This window comes from Dryobates pubescens, chromosome 4 (genome assembly GCF_014839835.1).
Source record: "Dryobates pubescens isolate bDryPub1 chromosome 4, bDryPub1.pri, whole genome shotgun sequence".
Lineage (NCBI taxonomy): Eukaryota > Metazoa > Chordata > Aves > Piciformes > Picidae > Dryobates > Dryobates pubescens.
Genome location: NC_071615.1, coordinates 4,990,594 through 5,006,219, shown reverse-complemented (window position 1 = coordinate 5,006,219; position 15,626 = coordinate 4,990,594). Strand labels below are relative to the sequence as shown.

Below are 15,626 nucleotides of genomic sequence, written 5' to 3'. Positions count from 1 at the left end.
GAAAAAGAGAAACTAGAACAAAAAGGAGAAACCAAACCAAAAAGGAGAAAGCATGCCATCAGTGATATATCTATACTGCTGGACCTCTGTGGGTCGCTCTGCTGCAAGAAGCCCATGTGCCATGCATGTGTCTATGCTCCTGGATAGACAGATGCATCCTTCATGTGCCTACATTACTTCTGGTATCACACCGTGAACTGAAGATCTTGCTTGACCCTTTCTTGAACACATTCCCTTGAGCACCTTAAAGAAGTATGATCCATCCTGATTTTCCAGAGGAGTCAAGAAAAAAGCAACATTTTTTTTCCTTCTGACAGGTGTAAGCTAATTGGTAGAGAGAACTGAAGCCTCCAAGGCATTTCCCTGGCCCCTAGGAACCCCTTGGCTGCCAGCCATTGGCTCTTTGTCATCAGCTGCATTCTGCTTCTGGCAGTAGTATGCCCCAGGAAAGAGCACAGATCTTTCTCCTTGTGAATTAAAGCTCACAACTCTGAGTAGTTAAAAGTCTTCATCTTTGTCTTTAACTTCATGAATTTTATTCCCACCTTTCCTGCATTTTCATTGGCTTTGGAGAAGGGTCCTGACATACTTTTCATCACTGAGCTGCCCTACTGAACCCATTGCAAACATTTCCTTCAGGAAGCTATTTCTGAACGGCACTCTGGCTTTCCTCTGGTAACTTCTCCCTCCACTTATTTCCCTATTTCTGCCTGATTTCCTCATGCTGATCTTCAAAGTTGCCATGTCTGGTTTTCCTGTAGAATTCCTGGATCTTCAATCCTGGCTTTTGCACAGATAACCTGGCCCATGGTATATTGGAGGAGTGGAAGCCGGAAAGGGTTTGGGCATGATGGCTCTAAGAGGTGCACAGGTCTTCCTTTTCTGTGAGGACAGAAGCTGGCCCCCAGTGAAGTCATGGCAGTAATAATCTCCTTGATTTCTGGAAGACTCATAGTATGAAGACCCTCTAGAAGACAGTGGGATTATTTTGCAACATAGGTTGCATAGAGTAATAACAGTGTAGGGTCTGACTGGAGGGCTGTGGTTGATGGCATTCCCCAGGGGTTAGTACTGGGTCCAAACTTGTTCAACATATTCATCAATGACCTTGAAGAAGGTACAGAGTGTTGAGCAATTTGGCTGGTGATACAAAACTGGAAGGAGTGTTAAGACACACCAGAAGGCTGTGCTGCAGTTCAGTGAGACCTGGACATGTTGGAGAATTGGGCAGAGGTGAAACTCATGAAGTCCAGGAAGGGCAAGTGTAGAGTCCTGCATCTGGGGAGGAATGACCCCACGCATTAGTACAGGTTGGGGGCTGACCTGCAGGATTGGATGATAGTCTGTACCTTTTGCATACCATAAATTCATTAGAAGAGATTATCAGACACCAGGGTGTCCTCAGGTCACAGTTAAATATTGAGATCACCACAGTGTGTGTTTATGTTGAGGAGAGTGAACTCATCCTTCATCTCCTGCATGCAGAGAGAACTGCTCCTCTTGTGTCTGTTCACTGTAGGTGTTGGCCAAGTGCACCCAACCTACCATTGCCACGACTTGGGCTGCTCTCACCAGTGAGGCACTGCCTGATTTAGCAACATAAAGGTTAAGTGTCTAGGCTAAGTTCATCATCTAGACTCCTCCATAGTCAGCGGAGAAAGTTCAACACCTCCAGAATGTAATTCATCCCACCCGAAAATAGATGCCTAAGACAAGAAGAATGAATCACTCTCTGGGGGCTGCTGCACATCTCTGTTCAGGGATGATAAAAGAAGTCTAGACAATTACCTTAACCTAGACACCCAGCTGCAAGACACCTTCAGCTGCCTGAGATCTAGCTGTGCATTCAGGTCCCCAAAGACAGATTTCAAACCCCCTGTTAAGATGCAAAGTGGCTTCCTGATTTCCCTGCAGCTTTCAAGCTGAAGTCCCCTTTGACAATCAGACTTCTCCTGTCTCCGTGCGACACATATGGCAGTTTTACCAGCACTGAGGAGATTGCTAATGAAAGACTTTTTACCCTCAGTCCCATCTGGGAGTTACCCATGAGAAGCTGATGGTGCTTTGAGGAATGATTCTTTCTGTTACTTGCTGAATCATTGTCACCATTAACTATTGCTGCATAATTTCCTCACAAGGAGCCTGTTCCATGTAGATAATATTCAAAACGTGGTCCCCATTGGTTGCTTTGATGGAACATGTGCCATGCAGTGTGTCCTCCACGACCAGGAACACAGCTCTTCAGCTGGTACTTCCAAACACTCACATCTGTGAACTCATTTCTTGTGGTCTGAGATTCATTTCTCATCTGCAGTCTTGCCTTCCCATCACCTCATTTGTAGCATTTGGGAAAAGGCAGACAGGGAACGCAATGGATGACTGCAGAGCAAAGGGAGAAGACTGTGAGCAATTGTAGTGTACCCATGGAGCCCTGGAGAAGGAGGCTGCAGCAGAGGCCATTGAGAGCAGTTAGAGACTCTCACACTGGACAAGCAAAGAGCTGCCATGTTCACTGTTGCAGTTCTTCACTGCCCTTTTTACCCCATGGAGGAGCAAAACCAGCTGAGTGGCCCAGGGTTTCTTGAACATCAACTGCTCCCCTTCCCAGCCCACGTGTTGGAGCAAAGCCACCTTCAGATGACATTTCCACGAAGAGACCAGGCAGCAAATGGAAGCAAGAACAGTCCAACTCCAGCCCCAGGTATTCATGCTTGTTCCCAGGGTGGTGATACCTCTTTGACTGCAGGGCAGATAGGTGAGGATGATGATACCTCCAATGCGACATCCTGGTTCACCAGCAGAGCTGGGCAGACCTGTTGCTGCATGGTCAACTGGAGGGGGAGAACTGCAGGGTGTCAGTTTGTGTGTCTAAACCTTCCATCCCAGGCAAGTTAGAAGGAGAAGAGACTACTCACCTTCAGTGCTTCTGCAGAGAGGTGTTCAAGAAGAGACTGGTTGGGGTGCTTGGTGCCTTGGGTTAGTTGATTAGCTAGCATTGGGTGATAGGTTGGACTCGATGATCTCAAAGGTCTTTTCCAACCTGGTTAATTCTATTCTCTTCTCTTCTATCTGTGTTTACCTTGGCATGCATGAAGAATTAAGTCCTTTGATTTTTGCTTTTAGATTACCTTTTGCCTTTGCTGTTGTAAAAACTTCAACATGGAAGTGCAGTCTCCAAGGAAAATATTGAAACCTTATGACCACATTGGTTAGAGGAAAACATTCTGTTTGTTACTCTGTTGTATATGTCTGTGAATCTTCTAGTTGCCAGAAAAAATGATGTGCCCAGTGATGTTACAGGTGTCTCTGTGCCTCCCCTGCCAAGACATCTGCCCACTGCTGCCTGCAGGAGTCCTCAGTGGCGTCCGATCGGAAGCCATGGATGTGTGTGTCTCTGGAGTTCCCTGCTTCAGCCCTTGCTGTGTCAGCTCTGAATGCAGCCTGCCAAGACTCAAGCAAACATTCAAGAATAGGTTGAGGTATTCACCAAGCTCGAACTACTGTACAAGAAACACCCTGGAGCAAAAACAGAGCTATAAGACACCATCACATGGAGACTCTTCCCCCACCCCAGCAGGCACCATGCCGTACCAGACAAACTCCTCCAGATAGGATCCAGGCAGAGATGTTTGCTTAACACAGCAGCTCTTTGAAAAGGCAAATAAATGGACAGTGAAGCTACACAGACATGTCACTGTGCAGCGGTTTCCGTTTAGCATCTACGTTCGGTGCCAGGAAACCCTGACTCATGAATATGAAATCAGAAGGAAAGGAGGAAAGCAGTTGTTCATTATCAGAGCTTCAAACTGGGCATGTGGTGGAAATTAGCATTTAAAACCCACATAGGTTAAAGAGAGAGGGGCTGGCTCCCATGGTCCAGGAGGCTTGAAGACCCCAGCTCTGCAACCAGCAGGTGTGCTTTTGTGGGGTGGTCTCGGCTTGCAGGCTTTGCCCACGAGGTGTTACTGCTAGAGAAGAGCCCTGAAGCTCAGGGCAAGCCATGATGAGCCTCTTGCTTGCGTAGAGGCAAGGGTAAGCAGATCCTGAATATTCCTGGAAATCCTCCAAGTTAGCACTGAGGCAGTGGTGAGCAAAGGCAGGGAAGAAGAGCCACTTAATAATTGTCAGAAATAGGAGAAATAACCAAGAACAGTCTCCAAGGGAGAGCAGCAGCATCAGGTAGAAATCCCAGGAAAGGAAGCTCACATCTAATTGAGACTCGGTGGGGGTCAAAATGAAGGAGCCCAAGTTCACAACCCCAGTCCTTCAGCAGGTGGGATGCCTGCCTTTACTCACACCTGCACTCCAGAGCTGAGAACAGCTTCCATGAGCTTGGTGCAAACCTGGCTCCCCTTAACAAAAGCTGTCTTTCCTCCAGCCATGAAGATGGGACACCATCCTTCTTTCTGCACCTATTTCCCTTTGTAAGATGTGAGCTTGTTCTGCCTCAAGCTCCCAGTGCCAGGTCTCAAGGATGGATGGGGGCAGAAGAGCAGATGCTATCGCAGCAAGTATTTTTGATGGTACCAGGAAGGAAGAAGCAAATAGACACTGCTGCAGGATGGCAAGGGCTTGATATTCAAAGCAGCTCTTTGCATATAACCCTGTGAGCAGCTCAAGGCAGCAAGGAATCACGCCATCCCTGCTCTTGTCTTCATCTGAAGCCGCCCAGCTGTGCTCTACAAGTACCCCTCTATTTCCTTCCAGCACCCTTAAAATATTATGAGAGCTAATTACCAGCATGGGGCACATCAGCTCACAGCAACAGCAAATTGTTCAGCAGATAATCCAGACCTGGAGCCTGTGAAATGCCATAGCAGTGGCCACAGGGTGAGCTGGGCAGACTGTTGGAATGATGGACTTGGTGAGCAAGGAAGTGCATGTGGGACTCAGCAGATCTGCTGGGGTGCTCCTTACCCAAGTGCCCATTGCCACCTCTGCCATTGGTGACAAGACCTGACCATGGCTGTTTTGCAGACCCAGGCTTTGCCCCAAGGCCAGACCATGGGAAGCTGCCTGGCAGGGTTCTTCAGTCCTGTAGTGGCTGTGACAGTTTCAGAGAGTCGTTAGCAAGCAAGGCATGCTTGACGTGAATAATTAAAATACCTGCTGTGCTTTTAAATAGTTCAGAGCCAGCCTTGGAGCTATGTGAGTGATCACTGCTGTCTTTGGAGGAGGCCTGAGGAAAGAGGAGGGAGGAGGGCTGGTATCTAATGGGACATAAAGGGCTTGATGCTTCTTCTGGCAAGAGGAGGGATGGTGCTGGCAACTTCCATAGTGATGTGGACAGTCCCTACCCCTGTGTGAGGATCAGAGGCTGGCACAGCTCTCTTTGCTGATGAATGGGCATCTCTTGGTACCAATCTCCTCAAAGTCTCCTCCCTGCCAAAAGTCTGAGAGGTGGCTGAGCTCAGCACCCACTCTCTTCCAGCCTCCCCAGGGTTTTCACACTGGTTCAGCTCTCAAAAACTCATGGGGTGAAGATGTGGGGCAGGGGGATGAGGATAATGCCAGAGCTTTGGGGCAGCAAGTGACAGCTTCGGCGCGGGCAGCGTGGGGCACCTCGCCTGAGCACGCACAGACAGAGGCAGCTGAGGATGTGCTGCCTTTTCCAAAGCTGCTGTTTCCCCAAGATATCAATTAGACACCGAAATGAAAACAGTTTCTGCATGCACAATTAACAGAGAGTTTCCCGCAGTCTCTCGGCAGCCGGACTCCCTCTGTTCCTCTGATGCTGTTACTACCCCCAGCTGCCTTGGAGTTTTTTATCACGATGGTGTGAAGAGCCCTGGCCCCCACCAGTGAGCTGCTGCATGAGAGGGGAGAAGATATCAAACACCATGTTGGCATCAGTGCCACTGGAGCGTGGAGCTGGGAAGCTATAAATCATCTCTTCTTGTGACGAAAATGGGTTTTGAGGCAGGGGACAGAGGGAAAAATGACATTCCCCAGGAGTTAGTTTCAGATTGAATGATTGAATTAAGCAATTGGTTGACCATAGATTCCACCCCCCACCCCCTGTATATATATATTTTGCCATGGAGAGCCTGGGCAAGTCTAACTTGGGGTCACTGTGCAGTGATATTTTTTTTTTCTCTCCATTTCTTTCAGTTCAGCCAATGATCCAAAAAAATCAGTTATTTTCACAGCTTTGCCATAAATACCTCCCAGGCAAGCAAAAGCAGAGTTTCTAGTAGAGACAAGAAGGAAAAAAAAAGGCCATTTAGGGACTGGGGCATGGCAGGGTGAGGAGAGAGGGAGGGAGGCAGAGGGTGTGTGCCAGCCGCTTCACAGCAGTGCCTGGAAAGCTTATTGTGGCTTTCCAGTATCTGAAGGGGGCTACAAGAAAGCTGGGGAGTGACTTCTGAGGGTGTCAGGGAGTGATAGGACTGGGGGTTATGGAACAAAAATAGAAATGGGTAGATTCAGATTGGATGCTAGGAAGAAGTTTTTCACCATGAGGGTGATGAGACACTGGCACAGGTTGCCCAGGGAGGTGGTGGAAGCCTCATCCCTGGAGGTTTTTAAAGGCCAGGCTGGATGTGGCTGTGAGCAACCTGACCTAGTGTGAGGTGTCCCTGCCTATGGCAGGGTGGTTGGAACTAGATGATCCTTGAGGATCCTTCCAACCCCAACAACTCTATGATTCTATATTTGGTCCTTTCCCTTGTCTCATGTGGGCAGTGGGAGCTGCCGCCTGCTCCCCTTGCCCGTGAAAGGCAAGGGCTCCCAAGCCGAAGATCACCAAATTAGTTTTCTTCTCCCTCTATCACAGAGTGTCATCCATCTAAAGATTCCCTTTAATTTAAAGCAGTGTAGAGTTTGAAAAGCCCTTCAAGTTCACTTGGGCTGATGAATTGGTAATTGAGTGTACCTGGGTGTCGGTGCCGTCTTTGCCTCTCCCTGCATTTGTATCAGTCCCTGTTTGTTTTCCCCAGCTGTAAATCACTCAAAGCTTGGAGAGGCTTTTATCAAACCCTGCTAGGAGCCAGTTGCTTTCCCTTTCACAAACACATTGCTGATGCCACGTGGAACCCACTGGCTTTGCTGCTCATTTAAAAACAATGAGGATGTTATCAAAAGGGGGAAAAAAATATTCCTTAGCAACAGGGTAAGGAGGAGGAACAGAATTGCTCCTGTTTCTTAGGTGCTTGCTCCTTCACTCTAATATCTGTCCCATTGATCTCCTAATATGCTCTGCTCTGAAAGGCTGATTTATTGTCCTGCACTCTCTTATCTCCATGCACATCTCAGTCCTCTAGAACACGCTCTGTTCTTGGTAGGTCAGCTGCTGGCCCTTGGTCCAGCCTCATGTGTCACCTCCTGGGCTGCAAACCAGTGCCCCTTTCTCTGCATGGAGACTTAAGCATGTGGTTTAAGGGAGTCAAGATCTTCATCTTAATATCTTCTTAACATCTTCAGGTTCTCCAACATGTCCTTGGTGTCCACCTCTCCAGTGGTCTTTGAAGATACTTGGCCTTCTCCATCATCTGTAGAGGGACCACAGCTGGCTCTGCCCCTGCATTACCCATATCCAAGACTGATGTTCAGTCCAGTGTTTTACCACTGACAGGTTTGGCAAAAGGGAATTTCAAACAAGAGAGCTAACAGCCCTGATTTGCAATTCTTGGAGCCACTCCAGGCTCTCACCCAATGGAGGAGCTGAAGCAGCACCACATGCCTGGCATAACCCATTAATGCAGGCTACATTTGGACCATAGATTGGTTTCAATTAACTGTTATGGTGCTATGTGCTCAGGGCAAAAACCCCCAACAGCCAGCAACTAGAAGTTACATTTGTTAACAGAAGAGAGGTGAGGACTTTGCATTCTGCCTGTGAACATTTCACAAGCATAAAATGAGGTGAAAATTGCCAAATTGATTATTCATTATTTGAGCACAAGCCCTGTGAGGAGAGGCTGAGGGAGCTGGGGTTGTTTAGCCTGGAGAAGAGGAGGCTCAGGGGAGACCTTCTTGCTCTCTCCAACTACCTGAAGGGAGGTTGTAGACAGGCGGGGACTGGTCTCTTCTCCCAGGCAACCAGCGCCAGAACAAGAGGACACAGTCTCAAGCTGTGCCAGGGGAGGTTTAGCCCTGAGGTGAAGAGAAAGTTCTTCAAAGAAAGAGTAATTTACCATTGGAATGTGCTGCCCAGGGAGCTGGTGGAGTAACCATCCCTGGAGGTATTCAAAAAAGGATTGGATGTGGCACTTGCAGCCATGGTTTAGTTGTCAGGAGGTGTTGGGTATTAGGTTGGACTTGATGATCTCTTTTCCAACCTGGTTGATTCTGTGATTATGAATTGTTCATTCAGCTCTAATTGCTGGGGTGTAGCTGTAGTTAGAAGGGCTGTCTGACACCTTCGTAGTACACAGCTAAGGTCAGAAAAGTGTTGGTAGAAATGGCCTCAGGTTAAGTGAAGCTTTTCTTTGGGTGTAATGGTACCATACCTGCCAATCTTAGCAGGAGAAGTAAATGGTGATGCCTGGCTTCTTACTGCTACTGTGCAGCCCAGATGGCTAATGGAGAGTGAGTTGTGCCTTCCTGACACCCACTTTCTCTGTAGGAGGAATAATTAAATTCACCTGCAAAATCCCCATCTTCTCATGTATGGCAGCATGCAACTTCCCTGCATCTTAGCTAACTAGATTAGAGATTACAAATGCCAGGGTCACCGATGAGAAAGCACAAGCTGGAAAGGATCTGACTTCGCTTTCAGATCCCAGGTGGTATTTACAGGACTTGTGCTTAGGAAAAGAATCCCTTTTTGGTTTGGTTTTTTTTTTTTTTCCCTTTTCTTTTTGCTTCTAGCCTGACAAACTTTGCCTGGAAACTCAGAGGAGCAAGCCACAGGGAGCCCTGCAGTCAGTCTTCCAGCAGCATTTTCCGAAAGGGAGCTCCACTTTCAAGTCTGGCCAGTTCAGCCTTTCACTTTAGGGAATATGTACCCATCTCTAAAATACCAGGTTATTTTTCCTTACCCCCATAATATTCTCATCCAACATTCACTCTCCTGGAAATCACCAACCCAGCACCCGCCCTGCCTGCATTCAGATGTCTGTCGCCGTTCTTGCGCCGCTTGCCCTTCTCTTTCCAATTTAGAGATTATATTTCATAACTGACCTCCAACTACCTATTGCCTCCCCATGACACTTCTCACCCTTGTCTGCCTGATTGATTAGTCTATTATGCTCTCCACTCTCCTGACGACTGCAGATTGCCTGGTCTCTGTGACAGGCTTGCTTGTTTGGGTTTTTTTCTGTCCTGTAATGTTTATTTTGCAACACCCTCTGGCTGCCATTCTCTCTCCCCATTCACTGTCCTCCACCTACCTCTCTCGTGAATGCCTAGTTTGGAAAATGGGGGGAAAAAAAGTAAGGGCCACGAGGATGATCAGAGGGCTGGAGCACCTCTCCTATGAGGACAGACTGAAAGAGTTGGGGCTGTTCAGTCTGGAGAAAAGAAGGCTCCAAGGTGACCTTATTGTGGCCTTCCAGTATCTGAAGGGGGTTACATGAAGGCTGGGGAGGGATGACTTAGGATCTCAGGTAGTGATAGGACTAGGGGGAATAGAATGAAGCTGGAAGTGGGGAGATTCAGACTGGAGGTGAGGAAGAAGTTCTTCACCATGAGAGTGGTGAAGCCCTGGAATGGGTTGTCCAAGGAGGTGGTTTTGGCCCTGTCCCTGGAGGTGTTTAAGACCAGGCTGGATGAGGCTCTGGCCAGCCTGATCTAGTGTGAGGTGTCCCTGCCCATGGCAGGGGGGTTGGAACTAATTGATCCTTGTGTTCCCTTCCAACCCTGACTGATTCTATGATTCTGTGAAAGTATTTCCTGCTGGGAGTTCATTCACACACATGCTGGTTAAAAACAGCATTTAAGGTGCTGGTGTTTTCAGTGGGGCTCTTTGTTTTCTTTGCATCATTTGGAGGCAATAAAATGTCACCAGACGGGACTGTGATCAGTGACATAGCTTGGAAGGCAGCTTTCTCCGTGTCCCCACCTGCATAAGTCAGTGAAACGGTGGCAGAGCAGGAAGCAATGTTGTGTTTAAAGATATGTGTAGGTAGGAGGCTAAGGGGTAATGGGTATGAAGTACAGCACAGGAGGTTCCACCTCAACATGGGGAGGAACTTCTTCACTGTGAGGGTCACAGGGCACTGGAACAGGTTCCCCAGAGAGGTTGTGGAGTCTCCTCTGGAGGCTTTCAAGACCTGTCTGGATGAATTCCTGTGTGCATGTGTGACCTGCTCTAGATTCTGTGACCCTGCTCTGGCAGGGGAGGTTGAACTTGATGATCTCCAGAGGTCCCTTCCGACCCCTAACACCCTGTGAGCCTGTGAGGTTCTGCCTCCACCTGGGGAGAGGTCTGGGACGTGTCCCAAATCCATCCATCTCCCTGTGCTTGTCAGAGGTTGTCCAACTCTCTAATGTTCCAGGCTTGTCCCAGCTCTGTCCATCACTCTGACGTTTAATTAACTGCCCTGTCCTCCTGGATCTTGCGCTGGATTTGTGTTGTCTTCCTGAAATACCACCTAGGTCATGTCTGAACATTGCTAACAGGGGGGATAATTAAATGGTTGTCACTAATATTGCTGTTACTGTTATTGTGTTGATGAGAGTAAACCAAGAGGCTGAATATCACAAAGATGAGTTACAATCAGTGTCACTTCTTCCTGCCATGCTGGTTGTCTCACAGCACAGGTGAGCAGGAGCTTGACAGCCCAACAAAGCTCTGGGCAGCCAGGCATCCAGAAGTGAAAGAAAAACAGAGAGGAGGTGACCAATGAGGACAATAAAGTCACACTTAAGATTTAAAAACACATTTATGTGACTAATCCCTTGGTGTAAGGGTGATTATGGAGCTTATTAAAATGTATCAGTGCTGGGTGGCTGGTGCTGGTGGTGGCAGTGGCTCCTCAATCCTCCAGGAGCTCTGCACTGCTGTCTGTCTTGCACCATCTGCTCTGTGCATGCCCACAGCTATCTATTTTCCCTGCATCTTTTGCAGTCCCTGTCTGGCATTTGTCCCATGCTTCTTACTTCAGTCCATGGTCCCCTTCCAGCATTTCCTGCAGTCTCTCCTCTGCTGGCAAGTGAATTTCTTTTCCATTTTAGTTACTGTGTTGAGCAGCTGATTTAATTTGGACCTCCCCTGATCCTCTTCCCATTCACATCTGGTCCCTGCGTTTCTGTGTCTGATCCTGAGTAGCTGTGTTGTCCCTGGGATGGCTTTGTGTTAATCAAGCTGTCAATCAACCTTTTATACCCACTGATAAAACTCCCTCTTATATTTTCTGTTTGTTTTGTGGTTTTTTTTCCCTTTCCCTTGCAGTTCAAATACTGTGCTTGGTGACCATCCTGTGGGATCCTGAATGCTGTGTCCAGTGTGCCTCCCAGCCCCTGCAGACAACAACTAGGAGATGTTCATGACTGTAGCAGGAACCAGTAGTGATACACAGGCACAAAGGTAAGGGGTGACCTTGTCTACTGCATCTCTGGATGGAGAAAAGTAGCTGGTTTGGACAGCTGGTCATGGGGAAAGGCAGTGGGGATCATGTGGATGGACCAAGTCTCTTTAGCGAGGGTTCATGTACCTGGAAATCCTTCCCAGGAGTGGATTGCAAAAGGGAGCCTCACTGGGTTAATTTCCTGGAGGGAAGAGGCTGGTGCAGCCATGGACAGTGATCTAAGGTTGTGTTTCTCATAATGCTCTTCATGGGGCCTCTTCTCTGAGCACTGGCCAAGCATGGACCTCCTCGGGGAAACCCTGAGTGGCTGAGCTGCAGCTGCTGCACTCCCGAAACTGTGGTGGCAGTGAAAAGTATCATGGTTATAATTTGTATTTTAAGATTGAATCCTCATTCTTCTGTTCAGACTTAAGGAATATTTCCTTGTCCCCCAGAGGTGTAATGTTGTGCCTCCATGCCACCTTCTACCAACCGGGGTTTTACAAAGCAGGAAGGGAACATCAGGCTCACGTCGGTGCTGGAACTTAGATTTTAAGGCCAGGGTTTGCTGTATGCTTCCTGTTGAAATGGCTAACTGAGCTTAGAAAGGGTTCTCCCTCTTTCTCATCTCCACCCTGACATCATGAAAATGGTTTTCATCAATCCTTTGAAAGAAAGAGATAACTTTTGTATGAAACTGCACAGTCGACAGGGTTGAGGGGTTTTTTTTTGGGTAGTACATAATTCCTCCCTCCCCCTCCCCCCCACTGTTATTATTTAAAACATGCTTTCTAAGAGGACAAAAGGGAATAGTTTAATGGAAACAAATTTCTATAGCAAACTGTGGAGCTGGGTAATAATAATAATAAGAAAGTGTTCCTGTTATTGCTTGGGCAGACAGGTGAATTTGGGATTTGAGTACAAAAGGTGTTAAAAAGTGTGCTGAAACTTCTCTTCAGTGTGCTGTTGAGATTGAAAAGAGTCTTTTTTTGGAGGAAAAACTTTCCACCTAGCCTCCATTCCCAGCATTGTCAAGTCTACAGCAGCCTTTCCCCACAGCTATTATCACGTTTTCACCTTTCCTTCTTCCACCTCATTTGTCCTTTGCTGGAGAAGCTGTAGTGCTGGTGAAAGGTGTGCAGGTCTGCAGGCTGGAGCTGGGCTGGAAGGGAGGAACAGTGGTGCTGGGGGAGCATGGGCATTTCTGGAGGCCAGATGGGACCAGGAGGATACAGTCCCTGCTGGGAGGGAACGAACGAAGGACTGCCTGGCCTGGAGTTAGTCATTTTGAAAGCATGTACTAGTCTACAGCTCTTAAGACCCCCTTTCCAGAACGACTTTTAACTAATTAGGAATCTAAGCATCACTGAAAATAAGCAGAGCTTAGGTGCTCAGGTCCCTCTGGGCAGACACAAATATCTCAGCAATACAGACAGATAGACTGTCCTGATGTCTTGTCCTGATGGATCCAGACCCAGAACCAGGCAATGAATTACAAACATAAGTGCCAAAACAGCAGGCTTGGGACACAAAGGATAAAAGACAGTTGTGTTATTTGAGCTGATAAGCCTTGCCTCGAGAGGATGCTTGCATCAAAGGCTCCTGCAGGGTTTTCACAATTGACTGTTACACCATGCAGCATGGAGTTACCACAGATGTAAAATGGGACTTGCAGAGAAAGCTTCATGCTTGCCACAAAGGAGTAGAATAAGAGTTTGTTTTGATAACTATTAGGCTGAACAATTTGGGATTGGTCTCCATGGACACTGTGAGATATTGCTCCCCACAGAACAATGATTGCCATTAGTATCTCAGCTCCCTGCCTTCTTCCTCCTTCTTCTCCCCAACCTCTGTGAGAGCTGGGTCAAATGCTGCCCAGCCAGCATGAACAGTATTTCCCCCTTCTTTGGCAGTTATTGTGCCTCCTGTTCATTTCTCAGAAACCTTTTCAGAAGCAAGAGATACTTGCAAGGGTTGCAAACATTCATCTCAATGTACATTTTCATGTCTATTCCCCTTGGAAGAGCTGGAGAGCTAATTTACTTTATTAAACCAAATGAAAGGAGCTTATGAAGGCAGCCTGTGCAGCACTGTGCAGGGGGTCAGGGAGCTTGAGAGGATGTTCCTCTGAGATTGCCACCGAATTTCTTGCAGAAGCTGAAAAGTAGATGTTGTTTAGTTCAGCTCCATCCTTCTTGGTTGCATGGTTTAGTTGATTAGGTGGTGTTGATGTTGGTCTCTTCCAACCTGGTCTGGTCTATTCTATTCCATTCTATTCTTTGCATCATATAGGCTCTCTTTCAAACAGCCATTGCTGAGATCTTCTGCACGGTTCCATCACTGGTCTGGCCACAAAACCTCAAGACAAACAGCATTTGTAGGGAAACCTAACATCTTTGGACTGGCAAGCCTGGAGGGAGACATGCTCATGGTACTGGATTGCTCATTTGGGGAGTAGGTGCCCAGGTGACTCTGGTGAAGGTCCACATGATGGAGAGCCTTGGCCAGCCCACCCCTCATGTGGGCAGGTAGCTGGTGACACTTGACTGCACAGATCCTTCTCCAGGCAGCTTCATGCAATGAGCAGATGACTAAAAATCCTCTCCTGGGCAATTCACTTCATTCATCAATTAAATTGTTTGCTGTGAACAGTTTGGCCCCATCCAGCTCTAGGATTTCAGCCTTGTAATTTTGCTGGCAGAGGACAACGGTGCCATGTCCGTGGAATCTGCCTGCCAACTGCTTCCCCTGCTAAGCATTTTCTAGGCTAACGATCCTGAAAACCTTGCCAGCAGCCCCAGCTCTGTCCCTTTCAGGGCAAGTCACTCATTTAAACGTGAGCACCTCTAAATGACTCCATCTGCTAAGTGACGTTAGAAAAGAAAAGATTCTAGCAGGAGTTATTACCGTGTCCTCGGGTTATAACCCTGCTATAAAATGGGCTGGAAGAACAAGGGGACTGTGAGGATCCCAGGCTCAAAACCACCTGGGTGACTGTCAGCTTGATTTATTTTCTTGCTCATTAGATAAATTAGAAAACTGGCAAAAGGAATTGTTGCCTGCTCTCAGCTGCTTGGTAACCTGCCACATGGCAGGAGACGCCTGCTGCAGGGAGATGTGGCTCCTTCCCACCGCCCCGGCCCCTCTTCCCTAGCCACCCCAGCACCAGGGCAGGAGGCAGGGACGTGGGACGAGACTTGGGTCTGCTGATACCACACAGGCCCTTGTCAGTCCTGTCATCCTAACCCACCTCATTGACCCATCTGGCCAACCTCTGGAGTTTCACTTTTCTCTGCTGCTGTGGGGGTTTGCCTAGCACCTTCTCTAGGTGAAAACAGCAGTGCCGGTGTTGCTTTTGAATACCAGCTTTGCCCTCAGACCCAGTGTGTTACCTTCCTTTCACGAACCAGACAAGCTAGAGCAAAATAACCCAGCCAGCAATATTGCCAGCCAGGAGCTGCTGCCCTTCAGAGATACTGGTCAGCATTTTGGTCTTTGGTATTTGGGTGACTTGTGAACAATCTGCCTCCAGCAGCTGCTCCTCTTGCTTATGAACCAGGCTAATGTTTGTGTGTCAGAAGGATGCAGCTTTATGATCAGACTTGCTTATAATCCCTGGGTAAAAATAATTATCCAGGAGGTCAGACTACAGTTACAATGCCTCCTGACCTGAAAACTCAATGAAATCTTCAGGCTACATAACCAAATGTTACATTTGGATCATTTAAGCCATCTTCAGTGTGTTTGGTTGCATCTGATGCACTTCCATCGTATGAAAGGAGGCCACTGTTATACACATAGTACTTAGGAAGAAAAGCTTCCAGCCAGGATGAGCTATCGAGGCACTGCAGTGCATTCCCTAGCCAGCATGGAGAAACCCCCACTGCAAACAGGATGAAACCAGGGTGAGAAACAAGACAGGGACCTCCTGGGGAAGGACACCATCCCTGTACGGCAGTACCTGTTCTGCAGATCATGCTCAGAGCAGGTTTCCTCTGCTCTCCATGCCCCCCTTCTGCCCATGGGAATTCTGCACTGCCTGCACAGGGTCCTTGTCACCCTGTCTCTGGCAAGCACGGGGACAGACATGTCTCTGTGGCTCAGCCTCCCACCAGGTATGCACTCATGTGTGCAGATGCTGCCGGGTGGCACAGGGCTAATTCCTTCCTGAGTCTC

The 15,626-nt window shown here is 48.0% G+C and overlaps 1 protein-coding gene across 1 annotated transcript in view; it reads left to right on the top strand.

Annotated features, from left to right (window-relative positions):
- ELFN1 (extracellular leucine rich repeat and fibronectin type III domain containing 1) overlaps nucleotides 1–15,626 on the top strand; it is a 93,202-nt gene that overhangs the window by 31,140 nt on the left and 46,436 nt on the right. Inside the window, exon 2 of the mRNA XM_054180347.1 lies at nucleotides 11,336–11,470. The gene's annotated coding sequence lies outside the window, so the exon portion shown is untranslated. The remainder of the gene's footprint in view (nucleotides 1–11,335; nucleotides 11,471–15,626) is intronic.